Source organism: Pinus tabuliformis, chromosome 8 (assembly GCF_031772625.1).
Source record: "Pinus tabuliformis cultivar Carrire ecotype Pingquan chromosome 8, CPIR1, whole genome shotgun sequence".
Classification (NCBI taxonomy): domain Eukaryota; kingdom Viridiplantae; phylum Streptophyta; class Pinopsida; order Pinales; family Pinaceae; genus Pinus; species Pinus tabuliformis.
The window spans coordinates 1,668,803,115-1,668,830,715 of record NC_142294.1 but is presented as its reverse complement, the minus strand read 5'-3'; the positions used below and the strand labels follow the sequence as shown (position 1 = coordinate 1,668,830,715).

The 27,601-nt window shown below is 38.1% G+C and overlaps 1 pseudogene; it reads right to left on the bottom strand.

Annotated features, from left to right (window-relative positions):
* Nucleotides 1–4,371: 4,371 nt before the first annotated feature.
* LOC149242589 (uncharacterized) lies at nt 4,372–25,731 on the bottom strand (annotated as a pseudogene).
* Nucleotides 25,732–27,601: the final 1,870 nt, after the last annotated feature.

Below are 27,601 nucleotides of genomic sequence, written 5' to 3'. Positions count from 1 at the left end.
ATGTCAAATTAAAATTAAAATAAAATATGTATAAAATATTTTGATTGTGAAATGAGTTATGGCTTTTGGGCAGGTGGTATTGATAAGCCATGGTATAGGCCCATGATATTGTCGCAAATCCTATTTACAAGTTAATTACGCCAATAGGCGTTCCCTTTTGAAATTGTTCACTTGACATTTTCGTCTACCTTTTTGTTGCGCCTGTGACATCTGTCCAATAACTCTACACGGATGATATCTGTCCAAGTACTTTACGCAGTTACACCTGCCAGAACGGTGGCTCTATTTTCGGAAGGGTGGCTCCATTTTGGCAACTTCATACACTCTACGAGCAAATTTCATGACGCATGACCAACACTCTGTCGATTTTTATGGCGCATGACCAACATCTTGTGAATTCCATGATGCAAGATCAACTATTTCCTTATGCATCGGGCGGTCGGCACCTTTCTTGCCATGTCGGGTCAAAGTAAGTTCCTTAACGATCTTATCTACAATGAAACTGTGTATTTTCCCTGTTTGTATTTGTTTTTTCTTGGTTCTCTTCTTGTATTTGTTGTTTCTCAGTTTGATTCATTGGGTATGCCTGTTTGACAAACATAATTGTGTACTGCAAGCGGCCCATATCAAATTTTCATACATGGAGCCCCTATGTATTTCAAGTTGGATTTTTAATTTATGTAATTTAAACTAAATTCTGTAATTAATGGAATTTAAGAATGTTCTCGATGCTGTTCTTTTGCTTCTGGTTGTGTGGTGAATAGTTGTTTGGGGTGCGCTTTCCTATTCGAGTATACTCTATCTATTTATCAGTTTAATCCATGGGATCCAATCTTTCAGTTTGTCAAGTATTACCAAATTCTGCCGGTGAACTGATGGCCATATGATATTTGTATTGGCCGCCTCCAATTTTGAATGCATACATTAATGAGGGAGTGGGGAGGGTCACTCTGATAACATCTCGGTACCTTCCAGCGCTTCCTTCTGTAATTCCTATACTGAACTTCGTATTTTTGTCAGAACCCATACTTCACATATCATGAACATCACTAAGCTCAACTGCACCAATTCAAAACAATTTCTTTCCATGTACGATATAGACTGACCTTTTTGTTGGCTTCATCAGGGAGAGAATACTTCACTTTCCAGTCTTCAAAAGCCTTCAATATGTCAGCGACAAAATATATCCATCCCATGTTATTAATTTCTTTTTGCACACAACTTAAAAACTAATTAGAAGCATATGTTATCCATAACATAGACAAACTTTAATGTAATTTTGCTGATTTTAATTTAGCAAACGAAACTGAAGAATTTGAAACTTTTGGGAGCTTTTATGCCATTTATGCTTTTTATTTACCTTTGTTCTGCTTCTCCCTTGCAAGTATTAGATCACTCTTTAAAGTCTGTAGGTGATATAGACCTTGATATAGAAGTTATCTCTATTCCACGTTTCGTGGTTGCATTCTTCATTCTGGGATCTGCAGGATTTCCCTTCAAGTAATTTCAACATATTAATACATGATAACTATTTATTGCAGTATAATAGACAAAAATACCATTTCAATTAACCTTGACCCGTGATAAGCTAGAACCTACGTCGCGGTAGTCAATATTTCCAGCAGAGTCAATTTTGAATGCTGATGTCAATCCCCTTTTCTGCACAGCTTCACAAAATACAGCCTCTGCAGTGGGACTCTGACAAATGTTGCCTTCCAAGAACAAGAATAAAGAGAGATTATTTTCCTTGACGGATTGCCAAATATTTTTTCAACTACTTAAGATATCTAATCTTGCAATGTTTTTATCATCCCTAATTGTAACAATAGGGGTCAATAAGAAATCATTATCCTTGACAAATTAGATAATAATTTTTCCACAGCTAATAATCATTATCCTTCTTGACACTGAAATGCGTCGTGGCCTTGAAAAAAAGAAATCATGAGCCTTGACAGATCAACTGTAACTAGTTACTAGAATTTCTGCTGAGTAAAGGACTGAGGTAATGCATAACTCTACATGAGATATTTTGTTACCATGAGGCGGTGATGATTCTACAAAGTTTTTATAAAGAAGTTTATAATGGTCGTTATCTCGTGTGATTGTCCTTTATGTTCCATTCTCTTCCAAGTTGAACTCATGATTAGATATTAAAAAAATTGTATCATGATAAACTCAACAACTTGTGTAAAGATGAAGCAGGCTCTCGTGTATTAAAATAAAACTGAAATGCAACACTCAGCACTAAAAACAGAACTATGGAAACCCAATCCTTGTAGGTGATAAGGCCCTGGATTCCACTAAAATGTTCAGCTAGATTTAATGACAGAAAAATACAAAATACAAAACACAAACATGAGTGCAGGGAGCACAATGAGCCACACTCCTTGGTGACTGGCGCTGTTTTGACATGAAACTGACAACCAGAAACACACAAAAATCATCTAGAAACTACTTAGAATGGAGAGACCTTATGGAAGCAGTAAATTGGCCATTGAACTTAGAAAGTTCAGGCAATTGGAAGTCACAAGCAAAGAAGTGATCATGTCAAGAGTCCGACCCTTGCTTCAATGGCCCTCTATGTCTCTGCATTTAAAAAAAAATATTTTTTCAGTAGTTGTACATTTGAATGAAAACAATGTGTTTTTTTCTTGTCTCATAATTCCCTTGTTGCCATTAAAGCATAATTGTTGAGAACCATATGAACTAGTCAGTGAACCTTCTGAAAAGTAACAACGCTAAACCATAGAAGCCTGTTTGGTCATATATGAGAGTTGCATTACCCAAATTGAATTTGAAGTTTGATTGATGCAATATCTATAGGAGTCATGTGTCTTCTCATTTAGGAAATCATTCTAGGTAAGATAGAAGTCGAGAATCAATCAACTCCTGGGATTTCGAAAATGAATAACAGGTTTGCAGGTTCTTCAGCTGTCTAAAATGTTGAAAAATCCAAAGCGTGGCAAGTTAAATGATTTCCCTTGTTATGACATTATCTTGGGATGTTTTCATTATTATTATTCTTTCTTTCAATTTATCTTTTCTTATCAGCAAGACTAATGCCAAGCAAGAAATAGAGGAGCTGGAGGACACAAAATGTAGGCACGTAGCCAGGGAAAAACCCCACTCTAGGGGAAAACCCGGTCAAAATTCTTCCTTCAGTAGATTCAAAAGATGAGACGACCAAGATCCCCGCAACTTAGACTCAAGACTTCCTCCATCAAGTCATCCTTGCATTATCTTCTTCAGTTCTTAGTTCTGTGAGTAGTAGCTCTCCACAGGCAGCTCTGACCTTATCAATGCTTCCCATATACATATCACTGCTTCGACCTTAGCAATGCTTCAGCCTTTATACATATCAGTACTTCGATCATAAACATATCACTGAGCCCGAATGACTATGACTGTGACTTCACCCAATCTCTGAAGATGATCCAAATTTGTCCTACTCTGAAATTTATCTTCGCTTATATATGAGATTTGCACCGAACTTGCTAACCTGTAGATTTCTGAAGTTTTAATACTTAATTCCACTGAAGTTTTCTCTGCAAAGTATAGCAAGTCACATCTTTATTGTACTGTGACTACACCGAGACTTGACTGACCCAATTTTTGAAATGAACCGAACTGTATTACTGTGATATATACCGAACTGTAATCCACACTTGCTTCTGAGGTTATACGAATTCATCTCTCTGAAATTTCTGCGACTTATGTATCTGACCTGTGGAGCGAGGTATACCCTCCTATTTATAGTTGTTCCCCATAGTTAATAAGCCGACATGAGTACTTTGAAGAGCAGTGTCTATATAAGGTTAGGCCGACATGAGTTCATTGAGGGAAGCCGACTTGATGATGATTCTTTTTGAGGCTGACAGCAAGGAGACTTTGATGGAGGAGTCTTTGACCAAACAAAAATTGATTTTGACAACAACCTAAAGCCTACAATGGAGGCTTGACCTAAGACAATTGACCCAAGCATGAAACCCATGCTTTAACAAGTCAATTCAATTAATAATAAAATTCTTTTTTCTTTCTTTTGACAAATATATTACATTTTGACTCAAGTACAATTTATGAAGACCATACCTAGTTACATTCTTCAACATAAAATTTGGAATAGAGATGTCAACAGAAGTGGCGCTTGTCATAATTCAATGTGATGATATTACAGATCAATCGGAATAATATCAGGACAGGAAATACTTTGATACATAATACACACACTGCAGGTCTTCTAAGACAAGTTAAATGGCTAGAAGCTTGTAGAAGGATCACCAGAGTCCAAATTATATAGAAAGCTGATACAAACAATAATATATCTCATAATATTTTCTGTAAGGTTTTAAGAAAAACCCAGCTATAATCTTTTGCATACATCATCACATGTTACATCAAATCATTTGTACATGCTGTGCAACAACTGCCCGTGAAAAGGGGCATTTGAGAAAATTCCAGAGATGCAAAGCACTAAGTTTAATATCCAAATATTGCAAAAAAGAAAACCACTTGGTCCTAAATGGAGTAACTGAGATACAGGTCTAATTAATCATGTTCTAACATTGCTGTCCCAACAAAAGACACTTCAAAATACGATCAGGAATGCCTTCCATTAGGTTGAATAAGTGACCAACCCCAGGAAGCTCATGATAGTGGATCCAAGAAAGCTTTTCACCAATGTAACGCTGCAAAGTCACCGGCACTAATGCATCCTCATCCCCTTGCCATATATGAACTGGAACATCATTGTTAGGAAATGGGTTATTGAGTTCCAAAGGATCAAAATTTCACTTGCCAAACATCACCATCAGGTCTTGATGTAGTGACTCAAACAATCCTTGCTGCATTGCTACCCTCAAGCGCTGCAGAGGCAAATGAATCAGTGAATAAGGAGAAAGCAGCTATTGGATCCAGAATCAAGCACAATACCAATATCTTGTTAATTTGAGATTCTTTGTCTAATCTTAGCATTGGTTTATTGAGAAAGGTATCATCACATGTTACATCAAGTCATTTGTACATGCTCTGCAACAACTGCGCGTGAAAAGAGGCATTTGAGAAAACTCTAGAGACGCAAAGCACTGCATTTAATATCCAAATATTGCCAAAAAAGAAGAAAATTACCTGGTCCGAAATGGAGTAACTGAGGTACAAGTCTAATTAATCCTGTTCTAACATTGCTGTCCCAACAAAAGACACTTCAAAATATGATCAGGAATGCCTTCCATTAGGTTGAATAAGTGACCAACCCTAGGAAGCTCATGATAGTGGATCCAAGAAAGCTTTTCACTGGAACATCATTGTTAGGAAATGGGTTCTTAAGTTCCAAAGGATCAACATCTGACTTGCCAAACATAGCCATCAGGTCTCGATGTAGTGACTCAAACAATCCTTGCTGCATTGCTGCCTTCAAACACTGCAGAGGCAAATGAATCAATAAATAAGGAGAAAACAACTCTTGGATCCAGAATCAGGCACAATACCAGTATCTTGTTAATTTGGAATTCTTTGTCTAATCTTAGCATTGGTTTATTGAGAAAGAGAAAAGTCAATCAACCTCAAGCAAATTCCACAATTCAATTTCGTTAAGAACAGCATAGCATTCTGACTTGACTTTTGAAAATGGTTTTTTCTAGGAAAAGGAGAGATCAAGGTCTGAGATGGAAACCAAAGTCAGTCAACCTCAAGCAAATTTCGAAATTCAATTTAGTTGAAAAACATAGCATTCTGACTTGCCATTTGAAAATGGTCGTTTCTAGGAAAAGCAGAGGTCAAGGTCTGAGTTGCAAACCACGTAAAATAACATAAATAGACAAGAAATTATAATTCACTTTCCAAAAAGAAGTGAGAGGTATAAGGCCTAGATCAAGGAAAAATAAATACTTCAGCAGATCTTCCACTTGCAGCTAATTTGCGGCCTAGCTCCCGGTCATGCCTGTTCAGAGGTTTCCATGTCCCTTGAATAACGCTTGAAGAAGGAAACCATTTTTGGGTATTCCACCAATAAGTCAGCCAAGGGGTATAATAAGCAACACGAAGTGCCCATTGATCCTGTCGGGCTTGCTGATAATAAGCTTCTTTAGATAAATTAGCTGGGAAACCAGGCCACCTGTAGTTTATTACAGGTGCTAAGAGTGCAGCACCTGCTAACCTGTGTTACCATCATTCATATTTCAATGTTATTAAAGTGCAGAATCCCAAAATTTCTTAGAAAAGGATCTAACACAACCGTTGTGTTTCTTAACTATAGTCACAGAGACTGCATGCTTTTCTATTCACCCTAATAGTATTATGTCAAGTAATATCATATACAATAGAAGCAAAGTTGGGAATATATTTGAGGCATCCCCATATCGCGTGTCCCCCAAGGGAGAAGCTCATCACATAAAATTTGGGACCAAGATCAAGTTGGTCTGCAAGCTCTTCAATATCTAAAGCCGCACTTCTTACAGATCGCTTAGGATGAGGATCGCTTTCTCCGTACCCAGGCCTGTCAAAGGTTACAATGTACACTCCCAGCTCTTTCACAATTTCCTGCAAAATCCTTGATGGCTTAAAAAATGCCATTATCACAAGCTCACAACCATCAACCACTGAATTGGGTGTGGCAAACGAATGTCATTCTGCACTTACCTCAGAGGCTTGAAAGGTATCATTTCTGGACCTTGTAAAACCATGTGTCATAATGATCTTATACTTTGCTCTCTCTCTGGGAACTCCACTTTCCTTGTAGGCCAAATGTCTTCCATCTTGAAGGCGAATACGAGGGGCAGTAACTGGAGGGCCATTAGGAGATCCACAAATAGCAGAAGGGGGTGGCTGGATGGACTTGTATGGCTAATTTTCTCAATATACCTTACATGATATGTTGTTACCTTTGCTTACGCCTTTGGATATTAGAGTACGCTAGCTCATAAAATAGGGAAGGCATTCAAAACTATAACAAAATTGCCATTAATGATCAGAAAGAGCAAAAACCAATATTGCACAATAATTCTGTGTATCATTCTCATCATCCTTTGGATTTCTCTTTTATACCGTGTTTCCACATTGTTGTTTTTATGCCAATATTTTTATAACAGTTAGAATGCAAGTTTATTGATTAAAAGCCATTTTGCACTTGTAGATTAATTTATGCTTTAGGCTGAAATAAATTAGGAACAAATCCATATATTCTGGTTTTTGGATTGCAATCTGTCAAGTAATTTCTTAAAATAAGCTTATATATAATGACTAAGGTCTTGCTAACTGTAAATTAGTATCATTTATTCTAAGTGATGTTGAGAGAAAAATCTTAATTGAATTTATCGAGGATATATCAAGTAGTGTGAAGCAACCATCTGATCATAAACAAACAATAAGTTACAACAATGTTATCATCATTTGCCTGTGGTATATTAACCTCTGGCACTGTTCTTTTTAGCATTAAAACCAGTGTTCCACGGGGACGCGTCCCCCAGGGTTGGGTGCGCGCACCCCTCGCACCCCACGCACCCGGGACGGGGAGTCTCTTGGGGGTGCGTTTCCCCACGCACCCTTTTTGGGGAGTCTTGGGGAGACGCAAGGGGGTGCGTTTCCCCAGTGTGGGAGTCTAGACTCCCCACGACTCCCCAAAAAGGGTGCTTCTGGGCGTCCCCCTTTAGTGTGGGAGTCTAGACTCCCCAAAAAGGGTGCTTCTGGGCGTCCCCCTTCAGTGTGGGAGTCTAGACTCCCCAAAAAGGGTGCGCCTGGGCATCCCCCTTTAAATTTGTCTAATAAGACTTAAAAATAAAAAAATTCAAAATAAAAAATTCAAAAATCAAAACCATTAATTTTTTTTTTAACTAAAATTAAAACTAAATAACTAAAACTTAAAAGTCTAAAAAAAATTAAAATTAAAACTAAATAACTAAAACTTAAAAGCCTAAACCTAAAAGACATGAAAGGCAAAACTTAAAGTTAAAAGCTCACTTCATTTCAACCCAAAGTCATTTCCATTTCCACGCAATGCTGATTTGAATGAGTTATCGATCAATGTATTTGAATATTTTATTATTGATTTTTATTTTTGTTTTTCGAATCTCATGGTATGTATGAATAATAATTAATTCAATAATGAGACTTGTCACTTGAGTATGTCATATGAATGATATATGTATTAAAATGAATGATGATGATGGATCAATGACTCAAATTTCAATTGTCTATTTAATATTTTTATGCTTTCATTATTGAACAATGAACAATGAATATCAACTTGAATTATATATATATATATATATACCTCGACGACTCCCCGCACCCCCGAAATTTCCCTAAAATTTGAGGGTACTCCCACACGTCCCCCCTGTGCGTCTCCCCGCACCCGCGTCTCCCCGCACCGGAGTCTTGGTGGAACATTGATTAAAACTAAATTCTCCTTCTGGCTATCATCTTTTTTTTTTTCGTTATTTTTACCATATTCTGGATCTCGAAATGCACTTTCAGAATAGAGAATCTTTTTCTGGTTCTTGTAATTAGGCTTTTCTTGAATTCCTTTAAGAAGTGTTTCTTTTCCCTTTCCCGTTTCATTCCCTGTTTTGCTCTGCTTTATAATATATATTGTATTTTTTGGCTTTTGCTAACCTAGCCAATCATGAAATTATGTTAATAAATTTTTTAGCTGTTTAAAGTGATTGGAATTTTTGTTTGCTGATAAATTCTGTTTTGCTGACAGCCTCTTCATACACATCACTCTTAATGAAACTGCTTCTGATTGAAATAGTTGTTCCTTATCATTTCCCCCACTAATATTTAAGACTTTATACACTTACATATCACAAATGATTGTTCATGCATTCCTTGTATAATTTATAGTCCTAATTTTTATATCTCTTCAAAAAAATTGAAGAGTTTTACAGGGTTATCTTGCCAAACCAAAATTTTACAGTGCTTATATCATGGAACCAACCTTGAATAAGAAGATTCAACCATTACTCCGAATAATTGATATTGGCTCGGTTACCTCAACAAGAACTACATCCTCACACTTCCACATTTCTCTCTCTAATAGAACACATCAACACTAGACTTTGCTACCATCTGCATATGCTAGACAGGTTACATCTAGAGATATCCAAGTCAGCTCGATTGTTTTGCTTAAAAAAGTAGTTTGCACGGTCTTCCAACACTCTACGTAAGACCCAACTTTTTCCTTCACTCTCTTCTGAATTTTTGTCTCTTTGCGCTCTTCCTTCATTTAGCAAAAATACTAATAGATTCTACATTATTTTCTTCTTCTTTCGTTTGCACAAAGTCCATAAGGTTTCTTCAATTTGAGGTTGTGAGATAGAATACAACGTTGACTAGAGACTCATCAACACTACTACATGCAAAGACAAACACACTCCAAGCTAGCTCTTCATTAACACAAGAGGGTTTGCCCTCTATATTAACTCCAACAAATATGTCCACAACTACAACTATCTCATTCAAGGCACTCGATCCCTACCAAAAATATTGGTAAATCCAAGATAGAGCAACTGCAAAAACAACATTGCAAACTTACAACAACACACGTGGTTCAGGAAAAGGCTTTGGCTTTGACCTCATTGATCGAGACAAAGATGAGATCCACCTTTCTGCATTTGCTAAATTGGCTGATTTCTTTTATGATCTAATCCAAGTTGGACAACTATACATTGTTTCGAATGGCAAAGTGAAAGAAACAAACTCAAAATACAACCACCTTAAGAACAAATGGGGGATTTTTTTGTTTGTTGCATTGTTAAAATTGGCATCTAGGGCCAAACTCCACCTTGGACAACTCATATGATGAAGCTACTATTTTTATTGGATTCCTCTTTCTGAGAGGTGTAGGATTGATCTAAAGATCATCTCATTCTGACATGTACAAATGGAATTATGAATTTATTTCTTTTATGGGCAAATTGTCAAGGTCGGCCAACAAACTAATGTAGGCTCAAAAGCCCAAAAGTCATGTCTTTTCATCCGCAAAATTGCAAATAAATAGGAGAATCTACTTCATTTGGACACTCATCATCACTCACATCTCTCTCTCTCCTCATCTGATTGAGTCGTACAGATTTCTGGGCAGCGTTCTCCTCCACATGTGCCAAGGGCTGGCTGTACTTTTCTGTTTTCGGCATTGACCAAGTTGCAACAAGTTTGACTAGCATTGACTAGGCATCAGTTGACCTTGCTTGACTGTGTTTTTCTTGGGAGAAATTTTGTTTGGACATACCACATTTCTTGGCACAGATTTTGAGTTTTTTTGGGCTATTTGACTAGCATTGACAGTAGGTTTGACTCTGCGTTGATTGAATTTTTCTTGACTATTTTGGGTTGATTTAGACTATTCTTGAAGGCTGAATTGACAAGGTTCGACTAAGTTGATTTGGAGGAGTAATTTTGCTAAGTTGACTAATGTTGACTTTCTAGTTAGGGTATCCTGTTGACTGGACAAATTTCACTATGTTTGGGAAAGTGAATTTTGTATATTGTGCTCTATCTCTCCGCTGAGCTTTTGAAGAATAATAAGAAGATTTGATCAAAGGTTTTTCCCCACATTGGGGTTTTTCTTTGGCATTCGCTAAATATTGTGTCCTCTTGTCTTGGCTTGTCTTCTGCATATTGTTTGTGTTCTATCTGCATTTACTATCAATGCTAATGTGATTGCTAATTTGGAAATTGATATTGGACTAATAAGAAAATTGAAGTAAATTGCTCTTAAGCATAGAACATACCATTGTTATCTAAAATTAACATGGTATCAGAGTTGAGGTGAAGACAAAACCCAAACAAGAGTGAAAAAAGAAATCACTGAGATTTGTTGGACAAGGACAAGATTCAATGGCCTCCACATCTTACTTCAAACCTGATGACAAGATCAATGATATGTTTGATTATCATGCATGGAAGATGTCTCTTGATTTGACTTTGGAAGAGCATAATGTTATGGACTATGTGCAGGGAAAGATTACAGAACCTCTTTCAAATGCATCGACTGCTGCTAAGACAAAGTACAAGAAAGGTGAAGTCAAAGCCAAGAAGATCATCAAGGATTTTATTCATAAGCATTTAGTTGCTTACATCTCCGATTTGAACACATCTAAGGAGATATATGACAGGTTGGTTGGTATGTTCAAAGGTAGCAATGCAAACCAAGTCCTCTTTCTCAAGAACAAGTTGAAAGACATAAAGAAGGAAAGAGGCAAAGATATCCAATCCTACTTCATGAGGATTACTGAGATAAAAAATGATCTTCTTTCAATTGGAGAAGTTATTGCTGACATGGAGCTCACTCTCATTGCCTTTGTAGATCTCCCTCGTGAATGTCATGTGTTCAACACCACTATCCTCAACAATGACAAAATTCTAGGTTTTGATGAATTGCTGACTAGATGCACTCAAGAAGAGACAAGGATGTTGGAACGAGACATGCCTTCAAATATGAATGATCCTATTGCATTCTCTGCTCATGCTAAAAAGAAGAACAATACAAGTTCAAAGAAGCAATGTCAAGGAAGACCGAGATTCAAAGATGGAAGGAAGGGAAGATGCTTCATTTGTAACAGGTTTGGCCACTGTGCAAGGGAGTGTCTTAATAGAAGGGATACACCTCGGGATGATGACAACAACTACAACAACAATTTCAGTAGCAACAATAATCAAAGAAATGGAAGGTTCAACAACAAAGGAAAAAAGAATGCTCTCGCTACTCAACATGGAAATGGGTGACCTCCCAAAAGATCAAGAAACTCTAGGTATGATTAATCTAATGTTGTAGATAACAAGCAAAAAGAATTTTATCTTATATCTGCCCTCTCTACTGCCTCTCCTCCAGACACTTCGGGAAATTGGTTGATTGATAGTGGTGCCTCAAGGCACTTCACTGGGTATAAGGAAGCTCTCTCAAATTCGATAAAAAAGGATACAAATTTGGAAATCATTCTTGGAGACAATGCCACCTATCCTGTGAAAGGAGTTGGGAATGTTACTCTTAAATTGAATTAAGGTAACACCATTCATCTACAAGAAGTACTATATGTACCCGATCCAAAGAAGAACTTGGTACCTATCTTGATGATGGAAGACAAAGGATTCAAGATGGCATTCATTGATGGAAAGGTACATGTTTGGAAAAGAAATTTCAAAGAAGCATTTACTCTTGGATTAAGAGTTGACAACTTATATCAAGTTGCAGGGAGTCCACTAGGAGTTGTGTCTTGCGACACATCACTTCAATTCGAACTATGGCACTAGAGGTTTTCTCATCTTCATTATAAGGCTCTACCCAATATGAGGAAGATGGTGACAGGTATGCCCAAATTTAAAGTGGAACATGAAGGTGTTTGTTAGGGATGTGCCAAAGGAAAACATACAAGGGGACCATTCCCCTCAAGTGATAGCAAGACTACTGAAATTTTGCAATTGGTTCATTCTGATCTATCTGATATGTTGCCTATGACATCTTTGGGAAGATACTTATATTATGCTATCTTTGTGGATGACTTCTCTCATAAAACTTGGATCTATTTCTTGAAGAAGAAGGATGGAGTGTTCACATGGTTCCATTTTTTCAAAACCTTGGTCAAAAATCAAACAAGGAAGAAGATCAAAATATTGAGAACTACTAATGGAACCGAGTATGAATCAAATGAATTCAATGACTATTGTAGAGAAGCTGGAATTAAGAGGGAGACTACTATCGCAGATACTCCTGAACAAAACGGTGTTGCTGAAAGGAAATATCGTTCTATTATAGAAGCCACTCGTGCCATGCTTCATGATCAAGGCCTTCCGAAGTTCCTATGGGGAGAATTTGCCAACACTGCCGTGTATGTTCAAAATAGATGCCCTCATCAAGCATTGGACTCCAAAACTCCCGAAGAAGTTTTCATTGGTAAGAAACTTGATGTATCTCATTTTATAATTTTTGGTAGTCCCGTGTATTTTCATGTGCTGAAAGAAAAGAGAAGCAAATTGGATGCATCTGGGAAGAAGGAACATTTGTGGGCTACAATGAAACTTCCAAGGCATATAGGATCTATGTGCTTGATAAAAAAGAAGTGGAGATAAGTCATGATGTCACATTCGATGAAGATGCTGCCCTTGGGAAGATTAACAACCTTCCTATTCCAAGGAAGGACAAAGAAGCAGATACAAGAAAACATTGAGAAACGCAGGATGAGCCAATGCACAATGTTGAAGAACCAATGGATCCCATTGATCCACCTCCTCATGAGCCCTCCTCCTAAAAAAGGAGACCCTCATGGCTTAGGGAAACTCTCGAAGATGTTGAGAGACATATTGCACCAAGGGGGGACATTTCGTGAAAGTAAGAAGCTGAATAGATACCAAGGGTACTTAACTGCCATGAACACCATCATTCAAACTGGGCCTTGCACATTCAAAGAACCTGTGAAGCACCATGTATGGAAGGATGCTATGAATGAAGAGTATGAGTCGATTATGAAGAATGATGTATGGGATGTGATCCCTAGACCCCAGGACAAATTTTTTGTCACATTTAAATGACTCTACAAGATCAAGCATGGCGCTGATGGAAGTGCTGAAAAGTTCAAGGCCAGATTTGTTGCTCGAGGCTTCTCTCAAAAAGGAGGTGTGGACTATGGTGAGATATTTGCACCAGTTGCCCGATATACCACCATCTGTTCAATTACAGCCCTTGCTGCCTCGCAATGATGAAACCTACACTAGATAGATGTCAAGACCGCTTTCTTGCATGGTTCACTTAAGGAGGAAGTCTATGTAGAACAACCCGAGGGGTTCGAAGTCCAAGATCGAAAGAAACATGTATTTAGGTTGAAGAAAGCCCTCTATGGGCTGAAGGAAGCACCCTGGCTTGGTATGAGAGGATAGACAACTATCTGATGAAATTGGGTCTTACAACAAGTGAAGCTGATCCGAACCTTTACTTTAAGGTTGAGAATGATAGATCTCTCATCTTGGTACTTCATGTGGATGGTCTTTTTCTGACAGGTGCAAACCCTCTCATTCATTAATGCAAGAGGGAGTTGGCTTCTAAACTCGAGATGGACTTATGACTGATGCATTATTTACTAGGGTTGGAGGTTTGGCAAAAGCCAGGTGAGATTTTCCTTTATCAAGGAAAATACATTGTGAAGCTACTTAAAAGATTTGGGATGGTGGATTGTAAGTTTGTGACTACTCTGCTGGAACTCAACTTCAAGAAGTTATGTGGAAATGCTGCTGGGCCCAATTTGGGAAATCCTTCTCAGTATCATCAACTAGTGGGGTCCCTGATGTTTTTAGTGAACTCCCGTCTGGACATATGCATTGCAGTGAATACGTTGAGTCAATTTATGGTCGAGCCTCATCACATACATTGGATTGCTGCCAAGAATCTTTTGAGATATCTTCGGGGCACAATCTCCTATGGACTGAGATACACTGCAGGGAATGTGAGGCCTCATGGTTATTCTAATGCAGACTAGGCTGGTAATGTGGTGGATCATAAGAGCACATCTATATGTTGCTTCTCACTAGGTTCTGCTTCGACATTGTGGATGAGCAAGAAGCAGAAATCGGTTGCCTTGAGCACCGTTGAGGTTGAATATATTGCTGCTAGTATGACCTCCTGTGAAGCTGTTTGGTTGAGGAAGCTCTTTAGTGCGCTGTTTGGACATGTGTTGGATGCCACTGTGATCTTCTGCGACAATCAAAGTGGGATTCGTCTTTCTGATAATCCCGTGTTTCATGATCGCTCTAAGCATATTGATATCAGGTACCACTTCATCTGTGATATGATCAACGAGGAGCAATAAGGCTCCATCACATTGGGACTGATAAACAGGTTACCAATATTCTTACAAAGCCCCTGGGGAAGGTCAAATTCTTAACCTTCCGTGAACGACTTGGAGTTGTGGAGAGACCCTCTTATGAGGGTCTCATTTGAGTTGGATATTGAGCTCTGGGAGCTCTGGGGGACTTGGGGTACTTCTTGGAGCGATGAACAACCATAGGGTGAGTGGTTCACCTTCCCCTAGTGGTGCGCTGTGTACAGGATGAGTGGTTCACCTTCTCTTGTGATACCCCATGATGGTTGATACATGCATAAGATGAGTGGTTCACCTTCTCCTAAGCATATGAGTAGGATGAGTGGTTCACCTTCTCGTGCCGATACATCCTGCCCATGTAGTCTGGGACTCATGGGAAGTACCACTCATTTGGCTAATGAGTAGGGAAATGAGGATAGGGACCATAGTACTACCGATGGATGCATCGTGTACTGCCTTACTCTCTATGGTAGGATGTTTGATATTGATCTAGGATCAATGGAGACTGACTTCGGGTCAGTGGAGTGGTATGACACACTCGATCATTTCGTCTTCATTATTTCTTCATGGTTCAACAAAGCAGAGCATAATATAATAGGGATGTCAGAGATGGTACAGATTGACAGATGATTTGGCAGGTGGAGTTCTCCTTAGTTGAGAGGGAGTGTTAAAATCGGTATCTAGGGCCAATTTCGACCTTGGATAGCTCATATGATGAAGCTGCTATTTTTATTGGATTCCTCTTTCCGAGAGGTGTAGGATTGATCTAAAGATCATCTTATTCTGACATGTACAAATGGAATTATGAATTTATTTCTTTTATGGACAAATTGTCAAGGTCGGCCAGGACATGTCTTTTCATCCTCAACCTTGCATATAAATAGGAGCATCTACCTCATTTGGACACTCATCATCACTCGCATATCTCTCTCTCCTCATTTGATTGGGTTGTATGGATTTATGGGCAACTTTCTCTCCTCCACACGTGCATAGGGTTGACTGTACTTTTTTGTTTCCTGTGTTGACCAAGTTGCAACAAGTTTGACCAAAATTGACCGAGCAACAATTGACCTTGCTTGAATGTGTTTTTTTTGGGAGATTTTGTTTGGGCATGCCGCATTTCTTGGCACAAATTTCGAGGTTTTATGGGATGTTTGACCAACGTTGACCACAAGTTTGACTTTGCATTGACAGAGTTTGACTGACTTTTTTTGGACTGTTTTGGGCTGATTCTGACTGTTCTTGGAGGCTGAATTGATTGGGTTTTGACTGAGCTGATTTGGAGGAGTAATTATGCTAAGTTGACCAATGTTGACTTTCTAGTTAGGGCATCTTGTTGACTAAAGTTTGACAGGACAGATTTGACTGTGTTTGGGCAAGTGAATTTTGTATATTGTACTCTCTCTGTGCTAAACTTTTGAAGAATAATAAAAAGATTTGATCAAAGGGTTTTCACCACATTGAGGTTTTTCCCTGGCATCCGCCAAATATTGTGTCCTCTTGTCTTGGCTTGTCTTTTGCATATTGTTTATGTTCTATCTGCATTTACTATCAATGTTAATGTGATTGCGAATCTGGAAATTGATATTGGGCTAATAAGAAAATTGAAGTAAATTGCTCTTAAGCTTAGAACATACCATTGTTATCTAAAATTAACATGCATCCACTATCAAGCCATGTTTGCAAGACGATGCAACCTTTCCTTATTAGTGCTTTCATTTCAAAACTATCAATGAAATTAAGTCTGCAAACTCGAATACCAATGTTGGTGTTACTTTTGTGGTTAGTTCCACCACACCTGTCTCGACAATTCAACGAAGGGATGGAACCAAAACACTTAGAAAAACTCTCACATTAAAGGACATGTTGGGATTTAACATTGATGTAACACTATGGGGAGACCATTGTGACTTTGAAGGAAATAAGCTTGCTAAATTGTGCTCTTCCGACAACTTGCCAATCCTTGTAATGAAAGGAGGTAGTGTATCTGAATTCAACGAAATCACTATAGGGACTATGACCACCAAAAATCTTGTCATAAATCCAAACAATGTAGAAAATCAACAACTTCAAAGATGGTTCTGTGAAATAGGATTCAAAGCTTCCTCTCCATCTTTGAGAAGGAACTATAATGTTGCTACTAAGCGAGCCCAAGCACGGAAGACAATTCATGACATTACTTGCATGCAAGTCTTTGAGAAAGCAATCTGGGTTTTTGTTTGTGCAATTGTAACTGCTCTTCACATGGACAATTTCTATTTTCTCGCATGTCCGCTGAGTTTCAATGGCAAGCAATGCATAGAAAAAGTGATGCATAATTCTAAAATATGTGGCATTGTACAAAATGTAATGATGACTTCCCAAAATGTGACCACTGTTACAAACTTAGAATTGAATTACATGACCACACTGGGCACTTAGAAAATGTCATAGCTTTCAATGATGTTGGAAATGAGCTCATGGGTGTTACAACAAAAGACTTGTTTCTTCTTTCTATCGAACCATCTGATGTCTAAGAAATTTGTGGAAGAATTTCAGGTCACCTTTTCCTACTAACACTTTCCATCAAAACATATTTTTTCAATGGTGCCAAGCGTTTGCAAATAATTCAGTTAACCAAGAGGAACTTCATTATGAATTTGCATGCAAAGAGGTCCTCAAAGACATTCAAGCAATGCCTGCTACACAAAAATTTGCTATCCATCACCTTTGATATTTCTTCATGGCACCAAGGACCACTACCATTTTGTAGATGAAGTATCATCTTTGTAGGATTCATTGTTCTATAGCTCTGTAAAATATCTCCATGTTGTTGTAGTACACCATTTTTTTGAAAGACTCTTGTTCAAAAATTCCAAAATATGCATGTTTACCTCGTCCAAATTTACAAAATATAAATAGTAGCATCTGTAGCAATAACAATTTATTTTTTGTACAATATCTATATGTCTATAAATTAAATGTTTGTCCTTTTAACTATTCATGCCATCTCTCAAGCATGTTTAAATAGAAAACTAAAATTTGATTATCTCACTTTATTTATTTTGACATTTAATGCTACAATAATGTATTTTCCTACAAACCTAACTTGTATCTTTTTAGACTTACAAGCATGTCATAGACACACCCCTTAACAAAGCTATCTTTTCTTCTTTATTATATAAACTAATTTTAAATGTAATGACTCGTAATTCATTTTCTATGCATACAAAGCTCATTTATAGTTGTCTGTAATTTTCTTTTGCCTCCAATCTAATAATAAATGATTTCTCCTTGCTTAGATATGAGATGCAACAGTGGAAATGCAGAGAAAATCACACAAAGGCATCTTCTTAATGCGCAAAACCAAGATACAATAAATCCATGTCAACGACTACTTTATAAAAAATGCAAAAACCCTAGTTCCTCAACTGCGTCCCCTCCCACCTCAAGTGCTCCCCCAAATGTGCAAACCAACTCACCTCACCTTCTTCAAAACCAATACAAACCCACTTCCCCCCAATGATGAGCACTGTCGCTTTTGACAAAGGATAGATAAAATTTATACCATGCATGTTTGCACAATATGCAAAGAATCAAACCCATGTATGAAAACAAGACCTTTTCATGGTAATCTTTCTTGCTTTTTCTTCGCCTTTTCTATGTCTACCTATCATTATTCTCATTTGAACAACATGGAACCCAACACACAACCACTTTCCCTTCGTAATTTAACACAAGTTGAAGAAATGCTCATTGCATGTGTGAACTCCATTCTACAAGTTACTCATCCCCGTGGATGTCAATACAAATACAACGACCATACAATCAACTTCCCCCATGACATCACTACTATTGTCAACTATATACTTCAAATGGTTTCTAAATTGGACATCATCATTGTCAAAAGACACAATTATTCTAAAAATGATTACGAATTATTTGCTTGTAAATCACGTTAATGACGACACTTGAATACAAACTAAAAAATGATCCCTACTACAAGGATGTCCAACTCAACCCATCTATAATTTATGTTATGCCAAATCAACCTACAAATATCTCCTCTTCTCTTTGTAGTGTAACCACCTCTTCTCTCGAACCACATCAATCTGTAGTTTATTTTAATTATGACCCTGATGTCATCTTCACTCCATTAACTCTCCAACATTCCTCTTTTGTTCCAACTCTCCAAAATTCATGCATTGAGGTTGAACACATATGTGCTAATTTGCACTTAACCCATTCAAATTCAACATGCTCACTTGATTGGCTTGCAATACCCCTATCCCCTGTGAACGAATACACCATTGAGCACCTATTCGCTATGTCATTCCCCACCCTCTTTCCTATATGCATTGATATGATTGCACAAACATGGATTACAAAAATTGTGATGCATGGATATGCTTTGCACTTGATGCACTACCATGATAACTAATTCGGCCAACATCCAAGATTCTACTACTATTTATACAACATTCTAGTGCGCCATCGCAGCCAAGCAATTGCTACCATATTTGAAAAAACACATTGAGAACAACTTATAGACCACTGTTTCAGCTCTTCGACAATGCTTTCATGACTTCCTAGATTCCAAATATCAAGAACAAGTTATGCGCTTCGGTTTAGGTCTTCTAGGAATAAGCTCTTTCTGGAACAATCAACAATGTGAGATGACTGATATGATCACACAAATAGGAAGTCCAACATTCTTCTTCACTCTCAGTGCAACTGACACAAAGTGGCATGATTTGCACATGCTCATGTCATTGACACACCACTTCCTTAACAAAGCTATCTTTTCTTCTTTATTATATAAACTAATTGTAAATGTAATGACTCATAATTCATTTTCTATGCATACAAAGCTCATTTATAATTGTCTGTAATTTTCTTATGCATCCCATCTAACAATAAATTATTTCTCCTTGCTTAGATATGCCATGCAATAGTGGAAATGCAGATAAAAGCACACAAAGGCGTCTTCTTAATGCGTAAAACCAAGATACAATAAATGCATGTCAATGACTACTTTATAAAAAATGCAAAAACCCTACTTCCTCAACTGCGTCCCCTCCCACCTCAAGTGCTCCCCCAAATGTGCAAACCAACTCACCTCACCTTCTTCAAAACCAATACAACCCCCCTTCCCCCAATGATGAGCACTGTCGCTTTTGACAAAGGATAGATAAAATTTATACCATGTATGTTTGCACAATATGCAAAGAATCAAACCCATGTATGAAAACAAGACTTTTTCATGGTAATCTTTCTTGCTTTTGCTTCACCTTTTCTATGTCTACCTATCGTTTTTCTCATTTGAACAACATGGAACCCAACACACAACCACTTTCCCTTCATAATTTAACACAAGTTGAAGAAATGCTCATTGCATGTGTGAACCCCATTCTACAAGTTACTCATGCTTGTGGATGTCAATACAAATACAACGACCATACAATCAACTTCCCCCAAGACATCACTACTATTGTCAACTATTTACCTCAAATGGTTTCTAAATTGGACATCATCATTGTCAAAAGACACAATTCTTCTAAAAAGGATTACGAATTCTTTGCTTGTAAATTACGTTAATGACGACACTTGAATACAAACTAAAAATGATCCCTACTACAAGGATGTCCAACTCAGCCCATCTACAATTTATGTTATGCCAAATCAATCTACAAATATCTCCTCTTTTCTTTGTAGTATAACCACCTCTTCTCTCGAACCACATCAATCTGTAGTGATTTTAATTATGACCCTGATGTCATCTTCACTCCATTAGCTCTCCAACATTCCTCTTTCGTTCCAACTCTCCAAAAGTCATGCATTAAGGTTGAACACATGTGCCAATTTGCACTCAACCCATTCAAATTCAACAACTCACTTGATTGGCTTGCAATATCCCTATCCCATGTGAATGAATACACCATTGAGCGCCTATTCACTATGTCATTCCCCACTCTCTTTCCTATATGCATTGCTATGATTGCACAAGCATGAATTACAAAAATTGTGACGCATGGGTATGCTTTGCACTTGATGCACTACCACGATAATCGATTCGGCCAACATCCAAGATTCCATTACTACTTATACAACATTCTAGTGCGCCATCTCAACCAAGCAATTGCTACCATATTTGAAAAAACACATTGAGAACAACTTACAGACAACTGTTTCAAATCTTCGACAATGCCTATGTGACTTCCTAGATTCCAAATATCAAGAACAAGTTATGCGCTTCGGTTCAGGTCTTCAAGGAACAAGCAACAATGTGAGTTGACTGATATAATCACACAAATAGGAAGCCCAACATTCTTCTTCACTCTCAGTGCAACTAATACAAAGCGGCATGATTTGCACATGCTCATGTAGATTTACAATTTTCTTCAAAGAAGTCTTAGAAAAATGCCTTCACACACTTGATTATTGGTGCAGGTTTTCATTTAACCATTATTTCCTCCATTAATAGAGATAAAAGCACTGTTTTAACTCGGCTTTGACACAAAAGCATACCATAGAGCCATGCCCAAAAGATCGTAATCAACCCTCCTCAAATTCGACCTACAAGAACATAAGAAAGTATAACAAACTCGTCCTGAATTACGAATTGAGCATAATTATTGATTCTAAAGTGCCTTACACTTTCGAATGGATAGCATTAACATTGGATGAGTAGTTGTTGCATAATAAGTCCTTTTACTCTTCAGTCAATTTGTTTAGTCCATTCTTAGGAAAATTAACTCAGCTTTAAGTTTGCCTACCTATCAACTACATTTGGATTGACTCAAACTCCTAAACAACAGGTCAAGACATAAGTTACTAACTAATGGATTTAACTATGGGCTCATTGGCATTATATATAAAAGCCAAAAGAAAAAATCTCAATCCCCCTCAACAAAATTTACCATAACACTGCTAGACCAAAATAAATCGCATATATATAATTTTTAAAACATTAAAAAACTCAAATTTATTTTATCAATGATTATTTGCTTGATTATGGAAGCCAAAGTACATTTTTTTCAATTTAAAATGTCCTATTGGCATCTTTTTGCATTTTTGGAGCAATTGCTACTAATATACAAGGTAAAATGGTCTTAAATATGCATGGTTAAAAACCTTTTATTATTAATTGAGACAACATTTAAATGCTTACACTCATTTATTGACACTACAATATCTCTCCCATAGTCCATATTTTTTTTTATTGATTTGACTCAATGGAGATTTGAATATTGAATCTCATTGTTTACATCACTTTATAACATGGCAATGACCAATTAAATTATCTCCTATGAGCATTAGATAGGCCATAATAATATTTTATATAAATTTTTATTTTTCCATATCTTTAATTTAATTTAATTTTTGAATTTTAATTTCTTAAATTTATATTTTGACCCTTATATAAGTTTATTAGTACCATTATTATTATTATTATTTTTAACATAATCGGTTGCTATTTGTATTCCAAAAAAAAATAGGGAGACTGAGCTCTTGTAATACAAAGTTTTAAGCTCGAAGGCAAAGCTAGGAGATGATTGGGAAGACAAAATTTCCCTTTGCTTCTGTCATTTTTTACTTTTGGAAAACAAAAGTAAAAATTCTAACAAACTGAGACAGAATTAAGCAATATCTGCAACACATCTTTAATCTATGCTAACATGGCTGATCTGATGTGTTGTTGAATTTTCTAGTTTGCTATCGACTTCAGCATTCCTGAGGCTTGAAGAACTGGTGTTGGGAGCATTCTTTTTCTCCATCATGTACTTCAGGATTTCGATTGATTCCTGGACATGGCTGCATTTATTGGCCAGATCGTTAAATTGTGTCTGGAGCGAGGAGACTCTATGTAGAAATAAATTGATATCTGCTTCATATTTTTCGTTGGTCAGTGTGGCATGGGAATCTATTCTGGCGTCCAAAAGTTTTTGATGCACGCGGATTTGTTCCAATTCCGCCTGTAGATCAGCACAATGCAGGCAGTCTTTAGATCTTGCCATATCGTGGATGTTGGGAGCTGCCTTAGTGCTCTGCTTGGGATGAGAAAGACCTGGAATGTTTAAGGAGTTTTGTCTAGTCGACGAAGATAAGGAAGAAGAAGGACTATAAAGGAGAACGTCCTGGTGAGCAAAGGAACTGAGAGGATAATCCTTTTAAGACGAAGAAAGGGAGAAAAAAGGAGGGCGCCGCGGAAAAGGATTGAGGACAGAGCGCAAATCAGAGAGCAAAGGGGAATGCAGGCGAGGGAGAAGCAAAAAGAAGCATCGTGCTGGGGAGACAGAGGTCCTAGCCAAGCTGGGAGTCGAGGAACAAATGCAAAGAATCACGTAAAAAACTAGTGAACAAAACTGAGCACTGGGTTGAGGGGGGATGCTCGAATTTATAAGATGAAGATCACAGAAGAGGAGGCGCGGGATCACGAGTGAGGGAAGGAGGGAGTCACAAGAGTGAAGGAGTCGAGTCAATCGGGGCAGAGCGGAAGGGGCGACAGGACAGATGGGAGGAGAGAAGATCTTAATCAGAGATTTGATGGAAGAAGAGAGATGCAGATGTCTGTCAGAGAATCCCATGAAGATGCTGCGGAGGACAGGGTCAGATGAGTTACCACAGATCATGATGAGGGAAAAGATTACGGGAGATGATGATGGGATTCTGTATTATTGCAGAGAAGATTGCCTTTGGGTTTGCAACAAGCTCTGTTGGCACGCATGTCGGCTTCTTTGTTGAGAGAGTGGAGCACATGGAAAAATCTAAGTTCCATGTTTTGACGGGTTAGAGCTTGACACCTGTTAATCGTTTGCTGAAGGAAGATATTGGATGCCTTTCGATTGCAAACCATGAGACTGATGATTGTGGCAGAGTCTCCAAAAATCAACGCTTTTCTAATTCCAAACTTTTGGAGTTGATTTAGACCTTGATAGAGGGCAAGAGCTTCTGCCCTGTTGTTGGATAAGGAGCCCAGTCCCCATTCATTAATGGATATAATGCTACCATTGGGATTGTAGATGACTCTGCCTGTACCTGTTGTTCCTGGGTTGGATTTAAAAGCTCCATCGAAGAAGAGATAGTGGAGATTACTGCCTCGGAGCCAGCTTGAAAATTCTTCTTCTTTGTTTCTTATTTTCCAATTATGTTTAGGGATGCTGGACTGGATGCTGGAATTACTTTCAATTTGATTGCTATTGCTTTTATCTAGCAAATAGCCAATAATATCCTTTTCCTCAACACATAGGCCAGCGACATCAATTTTTTTCAGATTTTTGGCAAAATTGGTTTCTAACGTTAAACTTTTGGCCTTGCTGCAGAGATGCCTTATGACGGTTTCCTTGTTTTAGAAGATCATATGGTTCCTTGCCAACCAGATTTTCCACAGAAGGGCATAGGGGAGGGCATCCCAAACCCTTTCGGATTTATTGTTCTTCTTATGTTGCCAAGGATAATTCTTCTTCCATAGATTCAGAACCTCGCCAATGGAGTTTTGGGAATTCCATGGAAGATAATCGTTGGGAAATATTTCTTTCCAACAACAAATTGCAAAAGGGCAGGCGATAAAGAGACGCTTGATGGTTTCTTTTGCTTCTTTACAATTTGGGCATTGCGAAGGTCCTGCCATACCTCTCTTTTGCAGATTATCAGTAGTGAGAATTTTCCCTTTCAAGAGGGTGCAGATGAAGAATTTTATTTTGGGGATGGCCTCAGATTTACAAGGAATTTTCCAATAAGTCCAAGCAGGAGCAGGATATTCTTTGTTACATAAGTAATGGTGGCCAGCTTGAATTGTGTAGTTGGAGCCTGTAGGATCCCATCGAAAACTGTCGATATCATTTTTTATTATGGGGGAAATGTTGTGGAGATGAGCTTGAAGAATGTTAAAGCTCTCCTTAAGATATAGGGGTATGGGTGGAAAAGTCCATCCCATCCATATCTGCGAGTGAGTGTCCCATTGCGAGATTTGGTCCAGATAATGAATTCCTTTATTGCAAAGAAAGAGAAGGATTTTATCCATACTTGGTTGACTACTGATAGATTGATTCCCTATAATTTTGTCTGCTCCAATTTTGATACTACTGCCTCCCTTGGGGACTTTGGAGGTGTTTTGAGCCAAAAAAGAGATTACTTTTTTGCATAGTTTTCAAATTTTTGAACTGTTTCTAACATGTATTTTACAGTCCAAGAGCTACTGTCTTGGGCAGCGTAGATATTTGACTTCTAAAACTCTTTTCCACCATGTCGTTTGCTCACTGATTAGCCTCCACACAATCTTGCCTCCAAAAGCCAAATTTGAGAGCTTGGGAGATCTGATTCCAAGTCCTCCACAATCCTGGCCTTGAATTACTTGCTTCCAGTTAACAAGATTGAACTTCTTTTTTTCGTTTTCCCCCCCTTGCCAGAGAAAATGGCGGAGAATACTTTCCATTTTATTATGGAATATGGCTGGGGCCTGCATTAGAGTGAATTGGTAGAGTGGAAGAGATGAGAGCCCTGATTTTAGAAGAACAAGGCAGCCTGCTGGGTTAAGCCATGTAGAACCCCACTGCTGCACTTTCCTCTTCATTTTGTCTATAATTGTGTCCCAGATTTCAGCTTTTAAGGGCCCAATGCTCACAGGCATTCCCAGATAGGTGAAACAATCCCAATTCAATTTGCAAGGGACCCCAAAAGTATTGGCTATATTATGAAGGGTTTGGGTTGTTGCATGCCAACCATAGATGCAGCTTTTTAAATGATTAATCATGCCTCCTGAATAACTCATATATTTGTCCAGAAGAGTTTTGAATCGACGAGCTATTGTGACAGATTCCCCTCCAATTAACAGAGTGTCATCCGCAAATTGGGAATGGTTTATGTTTTTGACTCCATTCTCGAATTTTATGCCAGTGATGAGACTAGTTCGTCTCTTGTAATCTAAAGCTTTCCTGAAGGATTCCGCCATCAAGATAAACAGGTAAGGGGAGAGAGGGCAACCTTGTCTTAACCCTCTCGAAGATTGAAAGGGAGGTCCAGGTCTATCATTGACAAGGGGGGAAATCCAAGGCCCCATGATATAGGCCTTGATGAGATCAAGGAGGGGCTTAGCAAAACCCATTTTATTAAGGACAACGATAAGGAAGAAGTGCCTTACCCTATCAAAAGCGTTGGTCAAATCCAGCTTCAGGATGAACCCTTTTTCTTTTCTGGAATGACTGGAATGAATTGCTTCTTGAACAAGGAGGATTGAATCAGAGATGTGCCTGTTGGCCAGAAAACCACCTTGGTTTTCAGATATGAGTGAAGGAAGGAGAGGTTTGAGATGAGTAGCTAAGATTTTTGTGAGGATTTTGTAAGAGGAGTTGCAAAGAGAAATGGGCCGGAAGCGGGAGAAGGTCGTGGGGCGATTCTCTTTAGGAATGAGGGCTAGGTAGGTGGAGTTGGTATAGCCTCCATTTTTCCCTTTGCGCTGGATCCATTTCATCATTTTGATAAGATCCTTTTTAATAATGCCCCAGTGAGCGTTGTAGAAGCAGACTGGAAAGCCATCCGGTCCAAGAGTTTTGTTTGGTTGGAGAGCCCAGATGGCTCCTCTTATTTCTTCTTCTTCTATCTCCTTACTCAAGTTGTCATTGATTTCTTTGCTGATCCCACTTGGAAGGTATTGCAACAAGTCTGAATAGTCTTCCTCTTCCTTAGTTTCTGTTAGAAGTTCTCTATAATGATCTGAAGCTGCCTGCTTGATAGCACCTTGGCTGGTTTGTAGATTGCCTTCTCTATCAACGATAGATGTAATGTTGTTCCTAATTTTCTGGGTTGTAGTTTGCTTATGGAAAAAAACCAAATTTTTGTCTCCTCCTTTCAGCCATAACTGCCTAGACTTAATTTTCCATTTCTGCTCTTCTTCTCTATTAATACGATATAGCTGGCAATAGAGTTTATCTTCACGATCTTTATCTTCCTACTGATATCCACGCCTCTCAATTGTGCTATGGAGATCCTCCAATTTGGCTTTGATCTCTCTTTTCTCTTTTTCCGGCTCAGTGTAGCAGTTTTTTGCACAGTCTTTTAGTGCATGTTTGACTCTTTTAATTTTGCTTTCCCAGATATAACTTGACAATCCTTCTATGTGTTGCTGCCAAATACTTTGAATAATACTTTTGACTGTTGGGTTATCATCCCACAGAGGACTGTACTTAAAGGGAATAGGTTCCAATGAGTAGTGGGTTTCAAGAGTCAGAAATGTGGGGTAGTGATATGAAGCTGTGGAGGGATGGATGAAGGCATAAGATGCAGAGAAAGTGGAGAGAAGTGAAACATTCACCAAGATTCTATCCAACCTTTCCATAATATTGTTTTTCCATAACCTGCAATTATTCCAAGTGAATCTGCAGTTTTTTGGGACTACATCAATAAGGTCACAGTCCTGCATGATAGTCTCCACCTGGTTTCTGTATGGATCTGAAGAGAAGCAGCCTCCTCGCTTCTCATTGGAGTGCAAAATGAGATTTAGATCTCCCCCCAGAATAATGTTGTTATTTTCTTCTTCATCTATATTTTCTTTGATTGTGCCCTAACATTGCTCCTTGTCTCTATAATGGTTTGGAGCATATACATTATAAATGACTATCCTTTGATTATTTGTAGTGCTCTCCAGAGCCATCTTTATCCAGTTTTGGTTGATTGTTTCTACTGTGAGACTTCAAGTGTTTTGGTCCCAAAGCGTTGCGATTCCCCTAGAGGCTCCTCTTGATTCACAAACGCTGCCTTTGTACTGTTTATGATATGCTATGATTTTTTTCATTTCTTGCTACCCTTGCTTTGTTTCTTGAACT